The sequence below is a fragment of the Artibeus jamaicensis genome, unplaced genomic scaffold, assembly GCF_021234435.1.
Source record: "Artibeus jamaicensis isolate MK-2021 breed Jamaican fruit bat unplaced genomic scaffold, CSHL_Jam_final scaffold_2172, whole genome shotgun sequence".
Taxonomy (NCBI): domain Eukaryota; kingdom Metazoa; phylum Chordata; class Mammalia; order Chiroptera; family Phyllostomidae; genus Artibeus; species Artibeus jamaicensis.
In genome coordinates, this window is record NW_026522031.1 from 389,564 (window position 1) to 404,194 (window position 14,631).

The 14,631-nt window shown below is 38.1% G+C and overlaps 1 protein-coding gene and 1 pseudogene across 2 annotated transcripts in view; both read left to right on the top strand.

Moving 5' to 3' along the window:
- The window catches only part of TRIM24 (tripartite motif containing 24), a 139,296-nt gene that overhangs the window by 46,695 nt on the left and 77,970 nt on the right, over positions 1–14,631 (top strand). The window lies entirely within an intron of this gene.
- LOC119059568 (RNA-binding protein FUS-like) lies at positions 6,529–9,050 on the top strand (annotated as a pseudogene).

The window sequence follows — 14,631 nt, forward strand, 5'->3', positions numbered from 1 at the left end:
ACATTTTATGTATATAGTTCATTTTATTTATCCATTCATCTTTTAATATAGACACTTGCATTGTTTTCACCTGCTGGTGATTGTGGATAATGTTGCTATGAACATTGGCATGTATGTATCTGTTTTATTTTAGTCCCTTTTTTTCAGATTTTTTGGGAATACACTTAGGAGTAGAATTGCAAGATCATATGGTTATTCTGTGTTTAACTCTTTGATAAACTATCATACTGTTTTCACACTGGCTATACCATTATTCATCCCTTCATCAATGCACAGGGGTCTGATTTCTCCACATCATCAGCAACGCTTGTTTTCATTTAAAAAAATTGATAATATCCATCCTTCTGGGTGCGAAGTGGTATCTTATTGAAGTTTTGATTTGGTGAGGCTCATTTCATATGCTTACTGGCTCTGTATCTTTTTTGAAGAAATCTGTTCAAGTTCTTTGCCCTTTTTGAAGTTGTTGAGTTATAGGGATTCTTTATGTAGTCTAGATATTAAATCTTTATCAGGCATATTTGCAAATATTTTCTTTCTGCGGGTTGTCTTTTCATCCTCTCAGTAGTACCCCTTGATGTACAGTAGTTTTAAATTTTGATAAAGTTAGGATGGCATCATTCAAAATGACAGAGTCCCTTTACTGAAACAACCAACAAACTGGAAAAAATGAACAGAATTGACATATTCAGACTCTGTACTTTGATCAGACACTAAGAAGAGCCAGAGGGTACTTGGAGGCTGCTTGCATTTTTGGTTGAGGGCTCCAAAAATAGTGTTGCATGTTTTGGTTGTTCTGAGAGATGACTGAATGCTGACCTTGCTGAGAGTTAAAGAGACTACCCTCCTTCCTTCTGAATCAGATATTTAAGAGTCTTTGTCAGGTTACTGGCTAGCCACCAGATAGCATGGAACCGAAGCTTCAGTGACTACACTCAACAAGGAACACATATTTACTTTGCAAAATAGTTAGGCAGAGTAACAAATGAACTGACCTAACTATCAACAAGCAAAAACAGCAATCTCCAAGGAGTGGGAAAATTTGAGTTCTAGAGTTACCATAATAATAAATAAAATCTACCCTGGTTGGTGTGGCTCCAGAGGACTGAGTGCTGGCCTGCTAACCAGAGGGTCACTAGTTCTAGGAACTATCACTAGTTCCCAGTCGGAGCACATGCCTGGTTTGCAATCCAGATCCCAGTAGAGGTTTCTCGAGAGGCAACCACACATTGATGGTTCTCTTCTTCTCTTTCTCTCACCCTTCCCCTCTTTCTAAAAATAAACAGATTTTTAAAAAATATTTTATTTATTTATCTTGCTCCAAGTTTGTTGAGCTTATTAGAAGTATAGATTCATGACTTGCATCAAATTTAAGAAACCATTATTCAAATACTTTTCTGCCTCTTTCTGTACTTCTCCTGGTATGTTTGATAGCATCTGATTAGCTCCTCAAGTTCTCGTTCATATTTCATTATTCTTTGTTATTTCTTCTCAAACTGGTAATTTCAAAGCCTTATCTTCAGATTTGCTGATTCTTCTTCCTATTTAAAATCTGCCATTTCTGTCAGATTCTCTTTTTTTATGAGTGAACCATATTTCCTGGTTTCTTTTTATGCTTTGCTTTTTTTTTTTTAAGAAGTGGACATTTTGAGTATTTTTCTTCAGGGATTGATTTCATTGCTTGTTGAGGTCTTCAGCTTGTGTGTAGTGACTTTTCCAAAGTATTTCGAAGAGCCTTTCTTGTGTGTGTTAACTGACATGTTATCGTGGCATGCAGCCTGTAACATCTCAGATTTCTTTAAATCTGTAGATTAAAAAAGAAAATAAAGTGTTCTGATATATGTTACCAGAAAAGCTGCTACTGGAGGAAACTGAATAAAGCCAAGCATCTCAGCTGGCCCTCAGGGAACCCCCATGCTAACCAAATCACACAGTACCCAAATTTTAGAGTCAAGGTCTTTACTGTCCACCCTGATACCAGCCAGCCACTTTAGGAATATAGGCTGCCGCCCCCACATTGCAGCAAGGGGCTCAGTGAGTTGAGCACTGGCCTGCCAGCCAAAACGTCACTAGTTTGGTTCCTGGTCAGTGCACATGCCTGGGCTGCAGGTCAGATCCCAGTTGTGGGTGTGGCAGAAGCAACCAATCAGTGTTTCTCTGGCACATTGGTGTTTTCCTCCTTTCTCCTTTCCTTCCCCTCTCTGAACAATAAGTCTTTAAAGAAAACACTGGGCATGGTAGCTAGTTCATACAAGCAGCTCTTACCAAGTTCAGCAAACTTAAATGTCTGAGCAAATTTCAGAGTTCTGTAATAGTATATTTTGATTGTAATCGCCCCCTCCCCAACTTAATGGTTGTTTTGGTGGAGGGACTAACCGCCGAAGCTGACATTAAAAAAGCAATCCTTTGCTGACATTTTTGCTGCTATCTGATAAGTTTCTTTTTTAAAAAAGTATTTTTATTTATTTTAGAGAGTGGGAAAAGGAGGAAGAAAGAAACAAACATCCATATTAGAAACACCAGTTGGCTGCCTCCTGCATTCACCCCAACTGGGGGACAAACCCGCAGCCCAGGCATGCGCCCTGACTAGGAATGGAACCGGCTACCCCTCGCTCAGTGGCATGATGCCCAACTGAGCCACACCAGTCAGGGCAATACTAGTTTCTAATGTAATTGCAGGGTAAATGTGTAAGTCTTTTAGATTAGTTTTCAGAGATGCAGAGTATGGTCATTGTTATTGCCATTTTTGGCAAAGGATTTGTTTTGCTGAGTATCAGATTTTTTTATATTGAATACACTTTAGTCATTATTCCTTTTGCCATTTAAATTGTCTCAATTTGATGCCACTCTCTTTCTCTTTAATTGTTTCTTTGCTTTCTAGCACAAAAAGATATTCCAGTTTTACAGTGTATCTCAGGTTAAAAAGAATCTGCCCCAGACTTGCAATTAATGATATCTTCTCTTTAGTGGGGTAATGGTATTTAGAAACAGATAACCAAGATACTCCTGAGATGTGATCACTTCTAAGCCTTTTGAAACTGGACAGAACTAAGAAATTTTTTTTTAATTTTTTTATTGATTATGCTGTTACAGTTGTTCTATTCCCCCCTTCATTCCCCTCCACCCTACCCCCCATCCCCACCATTACCCCCCCCTTTAGTTTATGACCATGTGTCTCAATTCCTTTAGATTCTATATTTCCCATGCTATTCTTGCCCCCCCATCTATTTTCTATCTACTGTCTATGCTACTTATTTTCTGTACCTTCTCCCCCCCTTCTCCTCCTCCCACTCCCCTGTTGCTAACCCTCCTTGAGATCTTCATTTCTATGTTTCCACTCCTGATCTAGCTGTCCTTTTAGTTTTCTTTTGTTTTAGGTGTGGTTGTTAATAACTGTGAGTTTGTTGTCCTTTCACTGTTCATGTTTCTTTAACTTCTTTTTCTTAGATAAGTCCCTTGCTTTTGTTTTAGGTGTGGTTGTTAATAACTGTGAGTTTGCTGTCCTTTCACTGTTCATGTTTCTTTAACTTCTTTTTCTTAGATAAGTCCCTTTAACATTTCATATAATAAGGGCTTGGTGATGATGAACTCCTTGATTTGATCTTATCTGAGAAGCACTTTATCTGTCCTTCCATTCTAAATGAAAGTTTTGCTGGATAGAGCAATCTTGGTTGTAGGTCTTTGGATTTCATGACTTGGAATACCTCTTTCCAGCCCCTTCTTGCCTGTAAGGTCTCTTTTGAGAAATCCGCTGACAGTCTGATGGGGACTCCTTTGTAGGTGACTGTCCCCTTAGCTCTTGCTGCTTCTAGGATTCTCTCCTTCATTTTAATTTTGGCTAATGTAATTATGATGTGCCTTGGTGTGTTCCTTCTTGGGTCCAACTTCTTTGGGATTCTCTGAGCTTCCTGGATTTCTTGGAAGTCTATTTCCTTTGCCAGATTGGGGAAATTCTCCTTTATTATTTGTTCAAATAAGTTTTCCACTGGTGGCTGTGCCTTTCCCCCTTCTGGTACCCCTATAATTCAGATGTTGGAGCATTTAAAGATGTCCTGGAGGTTCCTAAGACTCTCCTCATTTCTTTGAATTCTTGCTTCTTGACTCTTTTCTGTTTGGCCATTATTTGCTTTCTTCTGGTCCACTTCATTGATTTGAGTCCCAGTTTCCTTTTCATTGCTCTTGGTGTCCTGTGCAATTCCATTCATTTCAATTAGTTTCGCCTTCATATATTTGTCTAATTTGTCGGTATAATCAACCAGTTCTGTGAGAATCCAGAAACACTGGTTCTGTGAGACCAGTGTTTTAAACTGCGTCTGAGAGTTTTGCTATTTCTTCATTGCTTAGATCTATAGGTTCTGGGGCTTTGAGATCTTCTTGCGCCATTTTTGGTCTGTTTGCGCCCTTTAAGTGTGAGAAGCGGCGCCTTGGACTCCCAGGTCGCTGGGTTGTGACGCTGTATGTGGGGGCATGGTCAGAGCGGGGAAATGGCGACCCCCTCTGCTGTTTCTCACAGCTGGGTGCGGATTAGCGTCTTAGGTGGTTCACCAGGGCCGGGCCACTCAGAGTTGCTGGGTTATGACGCTGTATGTGGAGGTGGGGTCAGAGCGGGGAAATGGCGGTGCCCTCCACTGCCGCTTGCCGCAGGGACCCGCCAGGCCCCGGTCCAACCGCCTACTCCCTCGCCTGTCCGCCCGCGCACAAATGCGCGACCACAGTCAACACGCAGCACCGCTCCCCCCGCTGTCTCCCCCACAGTCGCTCGCCTGGTGGCTCGCTCAGTTGCTCACTAGGTCCAACCCTGCGCCTGGATTGCGCACGTCTGGATTCCCCGCCTGAGTCCGGCTGACCAAGACCTCCTGTGCAATCCCGCTTCACCAGCCGCTGGTTTCGCCCCTTACCGGTCAGGCTGAAGAATTTGTTGTTAACGGACTTCCGAAAAGTTCAATGTTCTGTGTTCTGGCTGTGTTTTCTGTTGCTAATATTTAGTTGTCTCTAAACTTGGTTGTGTGAGAAGGCACGGCACATTCACCTATGCCTCCATCTTGGCGGAAGTCAGAACTAAGAAATATTTTTAAAAATTAAGGTGTGCATATTGATATTTCTAAGTCAATTTTACAATTCAAGATTTTTACTTTGATTTCACATTGTACTTATTTTTCTACTGATAATCTTTGGTCTAATAACTTTAATGAAATTAATGTTTACCTTGACCACTGATTCCAGTTGTTTCCTTTATCTACAGAAAACTTATTACTTTTATAATAATACAACCAATATTAATAATAAGTTCTATTGAATGTAGTTTAAAATTGCTTTGCAGTATTTTTTTTAAAAGGAAAATAAAATTCTGAAAGTATACCTAATATAGATGCAGTAGCCCTCATGAAAACATGTTAAGGAGTATACAAATGAAAACTATAGCAAGATAACTATCTTTGGCTTATCAGGCAAAAATGCAAAACTTTGTTAACATCAATTTATGAGGCTCCGGGGAACTAGGTTGTCATACATTTCTAATGAGGATACATTTGGCAATTTCTTTAAAAATTGCAGATCCTTTCATCCTTTAACCCACAGACCCACTCTTCTAGAAATCTGTTTTAAGGATATAGCTGCCATAAAAGCAGTGTGTAATTAATGCTATTCATTGTTATTATTTGTAATAGCAAAAGGTTGGAAATGGCATTTACTAATAAGGAGTGACTGTCAGGATATACTATTAACAAAAGCAAGCGACAGTACTGTGTATGAAGTTTGCTGTTCTTTGTGCATGAAAACTGTAAATATTTTTACAAAGAGACCTTCTGGGGAGAAAAAAGAAAAAAGTTACTGGAAGGATTAACATAGTTTAATGAAAATGGTTATCTATAAGGAAGTGTTTGATAGGGAATGAAATCAGGGTAAAAAGATAGGGACAGAAGTGAAATTTGGTAAATTTTTTTAATACAGTTATTTGACTTTTGAACCATGTAAATATTTCACATATTTAAAAATAAGTTTATACCAAAATAAAAATATAAACTCTAAAACTAAAACTAAATGAACTAGTGAACCTAAAAAAATACTAAATGGCAACATAACATCATATTGTCGATATCAGTCTTACTTTTGTCTTTTTATGATAATCCACCTTTTTTCCCTTTGCTTTTGTGATTATTCTTTGGTTTCTGCAGTTTTGGTGTGATATCTAGATGTCACATTAAACTCTTTATTCTACTTGGGATTCATTCTGGCAAATTTGTAGGACGTATTTCACTTCAACATAATTTTTACCCATTATATTTTATCTAAATCCATCCAGTTGAGACAATGATAAAATACTTGTTATTGGGTCAGCCAAAAAGTCTGTTTAGTTTTTTTCTGTAAAATAAAAGACACATTTTTTATTTTCACCAATAACTTTATTGACTTGGATATTGCAATATGTTGGCTATCTCCTACTATTGGCTTTCAGTGGTTTAAGGCCAGGGGTGCTGCTAAACATCTTCTAATGCATAAGACAGCTGCACAGCAACAGATTATTTGGCCAAAATGTCAGTAGGAGCAAGAAACTTTGCAAACTACTTTTGACACATTTAACCAGTCACAGCAGCTTCTCCAAATATAGCACAAATCTTTCTTTGCATTTCCATTTTACCTTTCTTAAAATAATAAAGCGTAATACACTGAAAATGTTGCATAACTTCTTCCAATCTTCAATATTAAAGTGATTTTACAAAACTTCACCATTTTTTATGTTTTTAAAATGCATGCCGATATGACAGCTGTCACAATACAATCTAACAAAATGGTGTTGAATGAAATTAAGGCAACTAGAGCCATTATATGGGGAAAAAATGAAACTTTTTGGATAAACCAATATACTTTTTACATGTATATGTCTATTTCTGGACTCTATTCTGTAACATTGTTGTATTTCTATTCTTACATGAATATCACCCTGTCTTGATTCAAACTGTAGTTAAGCGTAAGTTAAGACTTACTGTAGCGTAAGTCCTCCAAATTTGTTATTTTACAAATTGTTATTCTTGTTTCTTTGCATTTTTATATAAATTTTAAGATTAGTTTATCTGTTTCTACAAAGAACCTGTTGTGATTGTAATTTAGGTTTCACTGAATCTCTAGCTCAGTCTGGGGAGAGGAAACATCTTAGTCATATTGAGTGAGTGTTTCAACCAAGAAATAAATATATTAAGCTTCTGCTTTATTTAGATGGTCTTAGTTTTTGTTTTTTTGTTTTCACTATGAAAGTTTTACACATGTTTTGTTAAAATTATCTCTCAGTATTTCATGTGGCTGTTTGTGTGGCTGTTTTGTGATTTTTTACATTCAAGATTATGCTTGCTGTGAATAAAAAACAGTTTTACCCATTCCTTTCCAACCTGTTCGCCTTTTATTTATCTTTTTTGTGAGAATGAATATCCTTGCCTTCTTCTCAATCATGTTAGGTGTAGGATTTTCATACATGGCCTTTATCGTGTTGAGGAAGTTTCCTTCTATTCTTGGGTTGCTGAAGGAGTTTTTTCTTGTATAGATGTTGAATTTATTAAGATGATAATAGGGCTTTTATATGAATGCTCAACCAATCTTGCATTGCTGTAATAAACCTTACTTAGTCATGAAGTATTTCTTTTTATGTATTTCTGCATTTGATTTTCTGGTATATTGTTATTCTTTGTTCATAAGCGATATTGGCCTATACTTTTCTTTCATTGTAATGGCTGCATCTGATTTTAATATCAGGGCCTTATAAAATGAAATGGGGAGGGTTCCTTCCTCCATTTTCTAAAAGAGTTGTTTGGAGTTGGTGTTACCTTATATAAATGTTTAATAGTTAACCACTGGAGCCCTCTAAGTCTAGACTTTTCTTTTTAGGAAGGTTTAAGTTACAAATTCAATTTCTTTTATTGAATTTTTTTTTCATCTAAAATGATGGCTTTAATGGGATGAGAGAAAGGGTTACAATTACATTATCCGACACAAAAAAACCCTTTGGGTGATAAGCAACCTGGCTATGGTGGGCAGCAGCATAGGTTGGGACAGCAGCAAAGCTCCCATAACCCGCCTCCGGGCTATGGACAGCCAAACCAGCACAACAGTAGCAGTGGAGGTGGTAGACTGGGTAGTGGAGGTAACTAAAGCCAAGATCAGTCCTCTGTGAGTGGTGGCAGCAATCGAGATGGTTTTGGCAAGCAGGGCCAAAGCAGTGGTGGTGATGATGGCTACAGAGGAGACCAGCAGGACCATGGGGGCTGGGACAGTAGTGGCAGTAGTTACAACCACAGCAGTGGCTGTAAACCTGGAGATCATGAAGGTGGCTGTGGAGGCAGAGGCAGCATAGGTGAAAATGGCCTTGGGGGCTTCAATAAATTTGATGACCCTTGGAACCAAGGATCACATCATGACTCTGAACAGGATAATTCATACAGCACCATCTTCATGCAAGGCCTGGGTAATGATGTTACAGTTGAGTCTGTGGCTGATTACTTCAAGCAGATTGGTATTATTAAAACAAATAAGAAAATAGGCCAGCCCGTGATTAATATGTACACAGGGAAACGGGCAAGCCAAAGGGAGAGGCTTTGTATCTCCTGCTAAGGCAGCTATTGAGTAGTTTGATGGCAAATTCTCTAGGAATGCTATCAAGGTCTCATTTGCTACTTGGCAAGCAGATTTCAACTGGGGCGGTGGCAAAGGTTGAGAGTGAGAAGGACCCAGGGGCCGAGGAGTCTATGGAGCAGTTGCAGTTGTGGCATTGACCAGGGAGGATTCCCTAGGGGAGGTGGTAGCAGTGGAGGACAGCAGTGAGCTGGGGGACTGACCATGTCCTAATCTAACATGTGAGAGCATGAACTTGTCTTGAAGGAATGAGTGTAACCAGTGCAAGGCCCCTAAAGCAGATGGCACAGGAGGCTGTGATTGGATGGCTGCTGAGCTGAGGACTATGGGGGCTTCTGAAGGGCCTAGGGTGGTGGGGACAGAGGTAACTTAGGCCCTGGCAAGATGGACTCTAGGGTGATCACAGACAGGATCACAGGGACAGGCCATATTAGCCTGCCTCCAGAGATCCTTGAACAGCTTTCCTTCCATACCCAGTGTTACCTTCATTATTTGGTAACCTTCCAACTCCTGATGGGTGCTGGCTGTAGACCATAGCCACAGTTAGAACTGCTGTTCATAGGATGACTTAGCACTCTGGCCACCTCCATAGCTACCAGTTGAGCTATACGCCTGGGAAGCTGACTGAGTGCCATAGCTTGTCAGTAAGAACCATAGATGCTCTGGCCATACAGTGTGAAGTGTCCTGTGACTGGCTGTAGCTGCCACAACTCTGCCGTCAGTAGGGTTGATTGCTCTGCTGTGTTGTTATTGGGTATAGTCGTTTGAGGCCATGTCAGCCCACATGTGCACAGGCCAACACGCAGCAGGAGGTCAGCAGCACCCCAGAGCACGGATGCCTCAAAGACAGGTTTTCTCTTTCTTAAGAAAATTTTGATAATTGTGTTTTTCAAAGTGTGAACACATTGATCATAATATTTCTAATACTACTTTTTTTTTTAAGGTCCATGGAATCTATACAAGTGACCTCTTTTTATTTATGACTTTGGTCATTTTTAAAATTCATCATTCTATCTAGAGGTTTATTGATTTTTACCTACCCACCACCTCTCAGAACTTGCTTTGGTTTCATTTTTCTTTATTCCCATTTTCTTTCTCCACCCGCCCCCTACTAGTGCTTTCTGTTCCTTATTTCCCTTCTATTTTCTTTAGGATTAATTGTTTTTTTCCTTCAGCTTCTTGAGGTACAGGCTTAGATTATTTAATTTAAGACCTTTCTTCTTTACACATGGGTTATTTGGAAGTAAGTTGTTCAGTTTCCAAATATTGGGTATTTTCCAGATGTCTGTTACTGATTTTTGAGTTTATCTCACTGTGGTCATGAAGCACATTTGTGTGTTTTTAGTTCTTTTATTCATACTTGTTTTATTGCTCAGCACATTGCATATCTTGGTGAACATTCCATTCACACTTAAAGAATAGGCATTCTGCTTACCACTGGTTGTTATTTAAACATCATTTGGATCAAGTTAATTACTTTTGTTGTTTTTTTTTAAAATAACCATGCTGTTTTCTGTTGCTGTTGATTACTGAGAGAAGAGTTGAAATCTCTCCGCCTATCACAAAATATTGTTTCTTTATAGTTGTATCAACTTTTACTTTATGTTCTGAAGATCTGTTACTTTGATACATGTGCATTAGGGATTAATATGTTTTCATGAGGAATGGACCCATTTATCATTTACGCTGTCCTCACGTTATGTCTGGTAATAGTTCTTGTTCTGTAGTCTACTGTCTAATATTATAAAGTTCATCATTTCATATGCTTATTGTTTGAATGTGTACCATTTGCATCCCCTTTTTTTTTTAACCTATGTGTGTACTTAAATTGGGTTTCTTAGAGCGTTTAAATGAGTCCTGTGTTAGGTACACGCGTGTCTGAGTAGCAGGCCACCAGCGGTGTGGACAGGACCATGGACAGAGCACTCCGGCATTCCGTGGAGCCTTTCCCTTTTCTCCCGTGGATGTTGAAATACACTTGCCTGACTGGCAGCAGTCCATTTCGTGGTCCTGTCATTTAACTCACTTGTGTCTGTGATCCACGGGGTCTAATAGGAAGCTTTAAATCCATATACTTGTGTGTGTGTGTAGATGTGTGGTCAAAGTTGTCAGTCATTTTTGATACTTGATGTCAAAGCATAAGGCCCACATTATGCTTATGTTAGAAACAAACTTCACAGTAACAACAAATCATATTCACATCTCAAAACCCAACATCATTAAACATTTATTTTGTATAAAAAAGAATAAAATTAGATCTTAGTAAGTCTAGTTACTTGGCGTATAATTTATGTACTGTCATTACTTTGTATATGTCGTATTTTGTGACCTTAATTATCTAAACATGTTTTATGAGCTCATTTAGTGAACATGGAAGCATATCTAGATGAGCAGTGAAGATATAATTTCAACATTTATTTTTCTTTAAAATGTAGAAAAATATAATACTGAAGTGTTAGTTATTTCAGCTTGAGTAATAAATAGGTGATTTCCTTGTTTAGCTTCTTCCCAGTATAGCTTCTGTAACTTTACCCTTTTTGATAGCGGCAAAGAGAAACTATTTATAGCATTTTACTGATCTGTTTGTTTTACTGTTTCTCCTTAATTTAAGTTTGACTTTCAGATTTTGAATATGCCCCTTTTAAAAAATGAGTTAAATTATGTTTCTATGGTATTCTCAGTCTTCCCAGAATAGTGTTTCAGGAAAGAATCCTTCATATACAGGCATTGAGGTATTTACTATATAATATGCAGGTCCTGGTTTTTCTTGTACATCTTTGGAATGACATTTGGGTAGAGACAGAAAATTGAGATTCACCAACATTTAGCTGGTCACTTGTTGGGTAGAGGTACATCTATGACTCTGACTTTGTGTGTAGCCTTAGTAGATCATAGTTGGAGGGATTCAAGTAGGTGAGGCCGTGCTGGTCCTTTCAGAGGAGTCAGCTGGTATCTGGTTTTAATCGGAAGGCACGGAGTTTAATGCACAGGTTTACAAGGTACTAGCTTGGCATCATTAGACCCTTATTGTACACTTATTCATAGAATCTTTGTAACAATCTTGCCTCAGATTTGTTCTAATGTGTGTGAAATACTTAGCACAGTAACACAGTAAGTTCTCAACATGGCAATCATTATCATCATGATTATCGTGTACTGTTTTACAAAAGAGGAAATAGTGGCTCAAAAAGAGTATTTAGAGGCTATAGAGCAGTCAGTAAAGAGAAATAATCTAGGTCTCTGTAGCCTTAATGTCCATGCCCTATCCCTTTTATTTAAATACTTTCCGAATACTAGATTTGCCACTTAGTGGTTATATGACCATGAGCATATCATGTTAGTTTCCTGATCTGTGAAATGGGGATTATAACTTAGTTCACTAGAACTGGGCTGCTGGAGGGGGTTACTAGTCCTTGGGCTCTCTTCCAGCCCTAGGAGAGAGAGCTGACAAAAGCCAGCAGCTGTTTGGCTGGGCTTTTGAGGGCTCATCTGTACTTATTCATCTCCATGTTCTCTTAGGCCTAGAAAGTGGTTTGGTTTGGGAAAGATAGATGGGTTGAACTTAGTGTTTGGATAGGAACTGTCACTTCTTTCCCCCTTGCTAGGCATAGCCATTATCCAGAATTCTGTGTTCATCATTCCTTGTTTCTCAAAAAGAGTTTATCAACTCTGTATGCTTTCCTACATATTAATATATTATTTGGGATTGGACTGTCTTTGAACTTTAATAGAGTATAAAATGTATTCTTCTGGAACTTATTTTTTTATTCAGTGTATTTTGGGGATTCAGTTATGTTGATATCTGTAGTTTCAAGTTTAAGCATTGATTTTATTGCTATATAGTAGTCTTTTTTTTTTTAAGATTTTATTTCTTTATTTTTAGTGAGAGGGGAAAGCAGGGAGAAAGAGGGAGAGGAACATCAATGTGTGGTTGCCTCTCACATGCCCCATACTGGGGACCTGGCCCACAACCGGGGCATATGCCCTGACTGAGAATCGAACGAGCGACCTTTTGGTTCGCAGGCCTTTCATTGCTGTATAATATTCCATTATTTGAATATATCACATTATTTTGTTTCTACTGTTTATGGACATTTGGGTTGTTTTCACTTGTGGGCTTCTATGCAAAATGCTGCTATGAACATTCTTGAACATGTTTCCTGATGCTAAAGTTAGGAGTTTCTCCATGTGGAATTGTGGATCACGGGTATGTACATTAATAAGAGAGTTTATTCATTGATTCACTGAATATTTATTGAGCATTGCTATGTGCCAAGTACATTTTTAGGTGCTTTGGAATCTTGGTGAACTAAAGCAAATCTCTGCCATCATGAAATTTATATTCTTCATAGTATGGCCAGACAGTAAACAATAAACATAAATAAATGAAACAGAAGGAGGAAAAGTGCCAGGAAGAAAAGAATTAGAGCAGGATAAAGGGGATCAGTTGTGCAGGGAGGTGGGTGAGGATGCAGGTTTGTCATTAGAGGTAACATTTGATGAAAACAAACAGTTGTGCACTAATTTTAAAAATTTCAACTTAAGTAACAAAAAAAACAACCATGGCCAAGTAACAAAAAGAAACAACCATGGCCATTAAGCACACAGTAATGAATGATTAAGAATCTCATTTCTCAGAATTATTTTTATTGGTTGGATTTTAATTACTTAAGTTTCTAGAAGGATATTGTTGTACATACTGATCCGTCCCAATTTGCACAGAGGAATTATACATATGTTCAGATTTGTCATAGAGAAATTACATTAGCCCACTAACTTTATAGGTAAAAAGGCATTGTTTAGTTAATACTTATTTGTATTTAAATTTATTTAAGTGAAATTCACCCCCATGCACAAATGGGATTTTTAACTTATGGACTAATATCCTACCCATCAAAATGTTGTGATCTATTAACTGATGGTTTTTTTAAGACAACTTATAGAGTGTAGTAGTTCAAAGCCTGCACCCTGGGGTCAGTCAGGAATGGGTTCAAATCACAGCTCTGCTGCTATGTGACCTTGGTCAACTAAAACAGATTCTCTGATTTCCAGTTCTTCATCTGTCTGAGAATGAGGCAGTACATACAAGGAGAGCACTAAATAGATGTTAGTTTGTTTAGGGTTTGTGTGTGTGTGTGTGTGTGTGTGTGTGTGTGTGTGTTTACTTATTTTGAAATAATAGATTTCCTGTGGGGTTTTAGAGCAATAACCCCACAGGAAATCTGTGTTACCCAGTTTTTCCCAATGATTACAGCTGTACAATAATATCAAAACCAGGAAATTAACAGTACAATAGTCTGTATGGTTCTGTGCCACTTGATTACATGTGAGATTCACACAACCACCATCACAATCAAGATACAGAACTACTCTGTTACTACCAAAGTTCTCCCTCGTGTTACTGCTTTATAGTCCTACCTATCCTTTTCTCTCCCCCTAATTTCAGGCAAAGCACTAGTCTGTTTTCCATCTTCATAATCTTGTCCCTTTATGAAAGTTACATAAATAGAATCATTCATAAATGACCTTTCAAAATGTACTTTTTTTCACTCAAAATAATACCCTTAACATCTATCAAGTTGGTTGCATATATCAGTAGTTGGTTCTCCTCTATTGCTGACTAGTATTCCATGTACCACAGTTTATTTAACCATTAACTTATTTAAGGAGCTTTTTAAGTTCTGGGCTCTCATGAGTAACACTGAAGTAAGATGCTTGTATTTAGATCTGTAGACCTAAGTTTATTCTGTGGGATGTCCAGGAGTGACATTGCTGATTCATATGACAAATATGTTTAGTTTTTTAAGAAACTGCCCATCCGTTTTCCAGTGTGGATCTATCCTTTTGTATTTCCACCAGAAATGTATGGGATATCCAATTTCTCCACGTTTTTACCAAATTTTAGTATCATCACTACTTTTCATTTTAGTTGTTTACATATCTCATCATGAGCTTAATTTTCATTTCTTGATAGCTACTGATGTGGAATATCTTACCATGTGCTTATTTGCCATG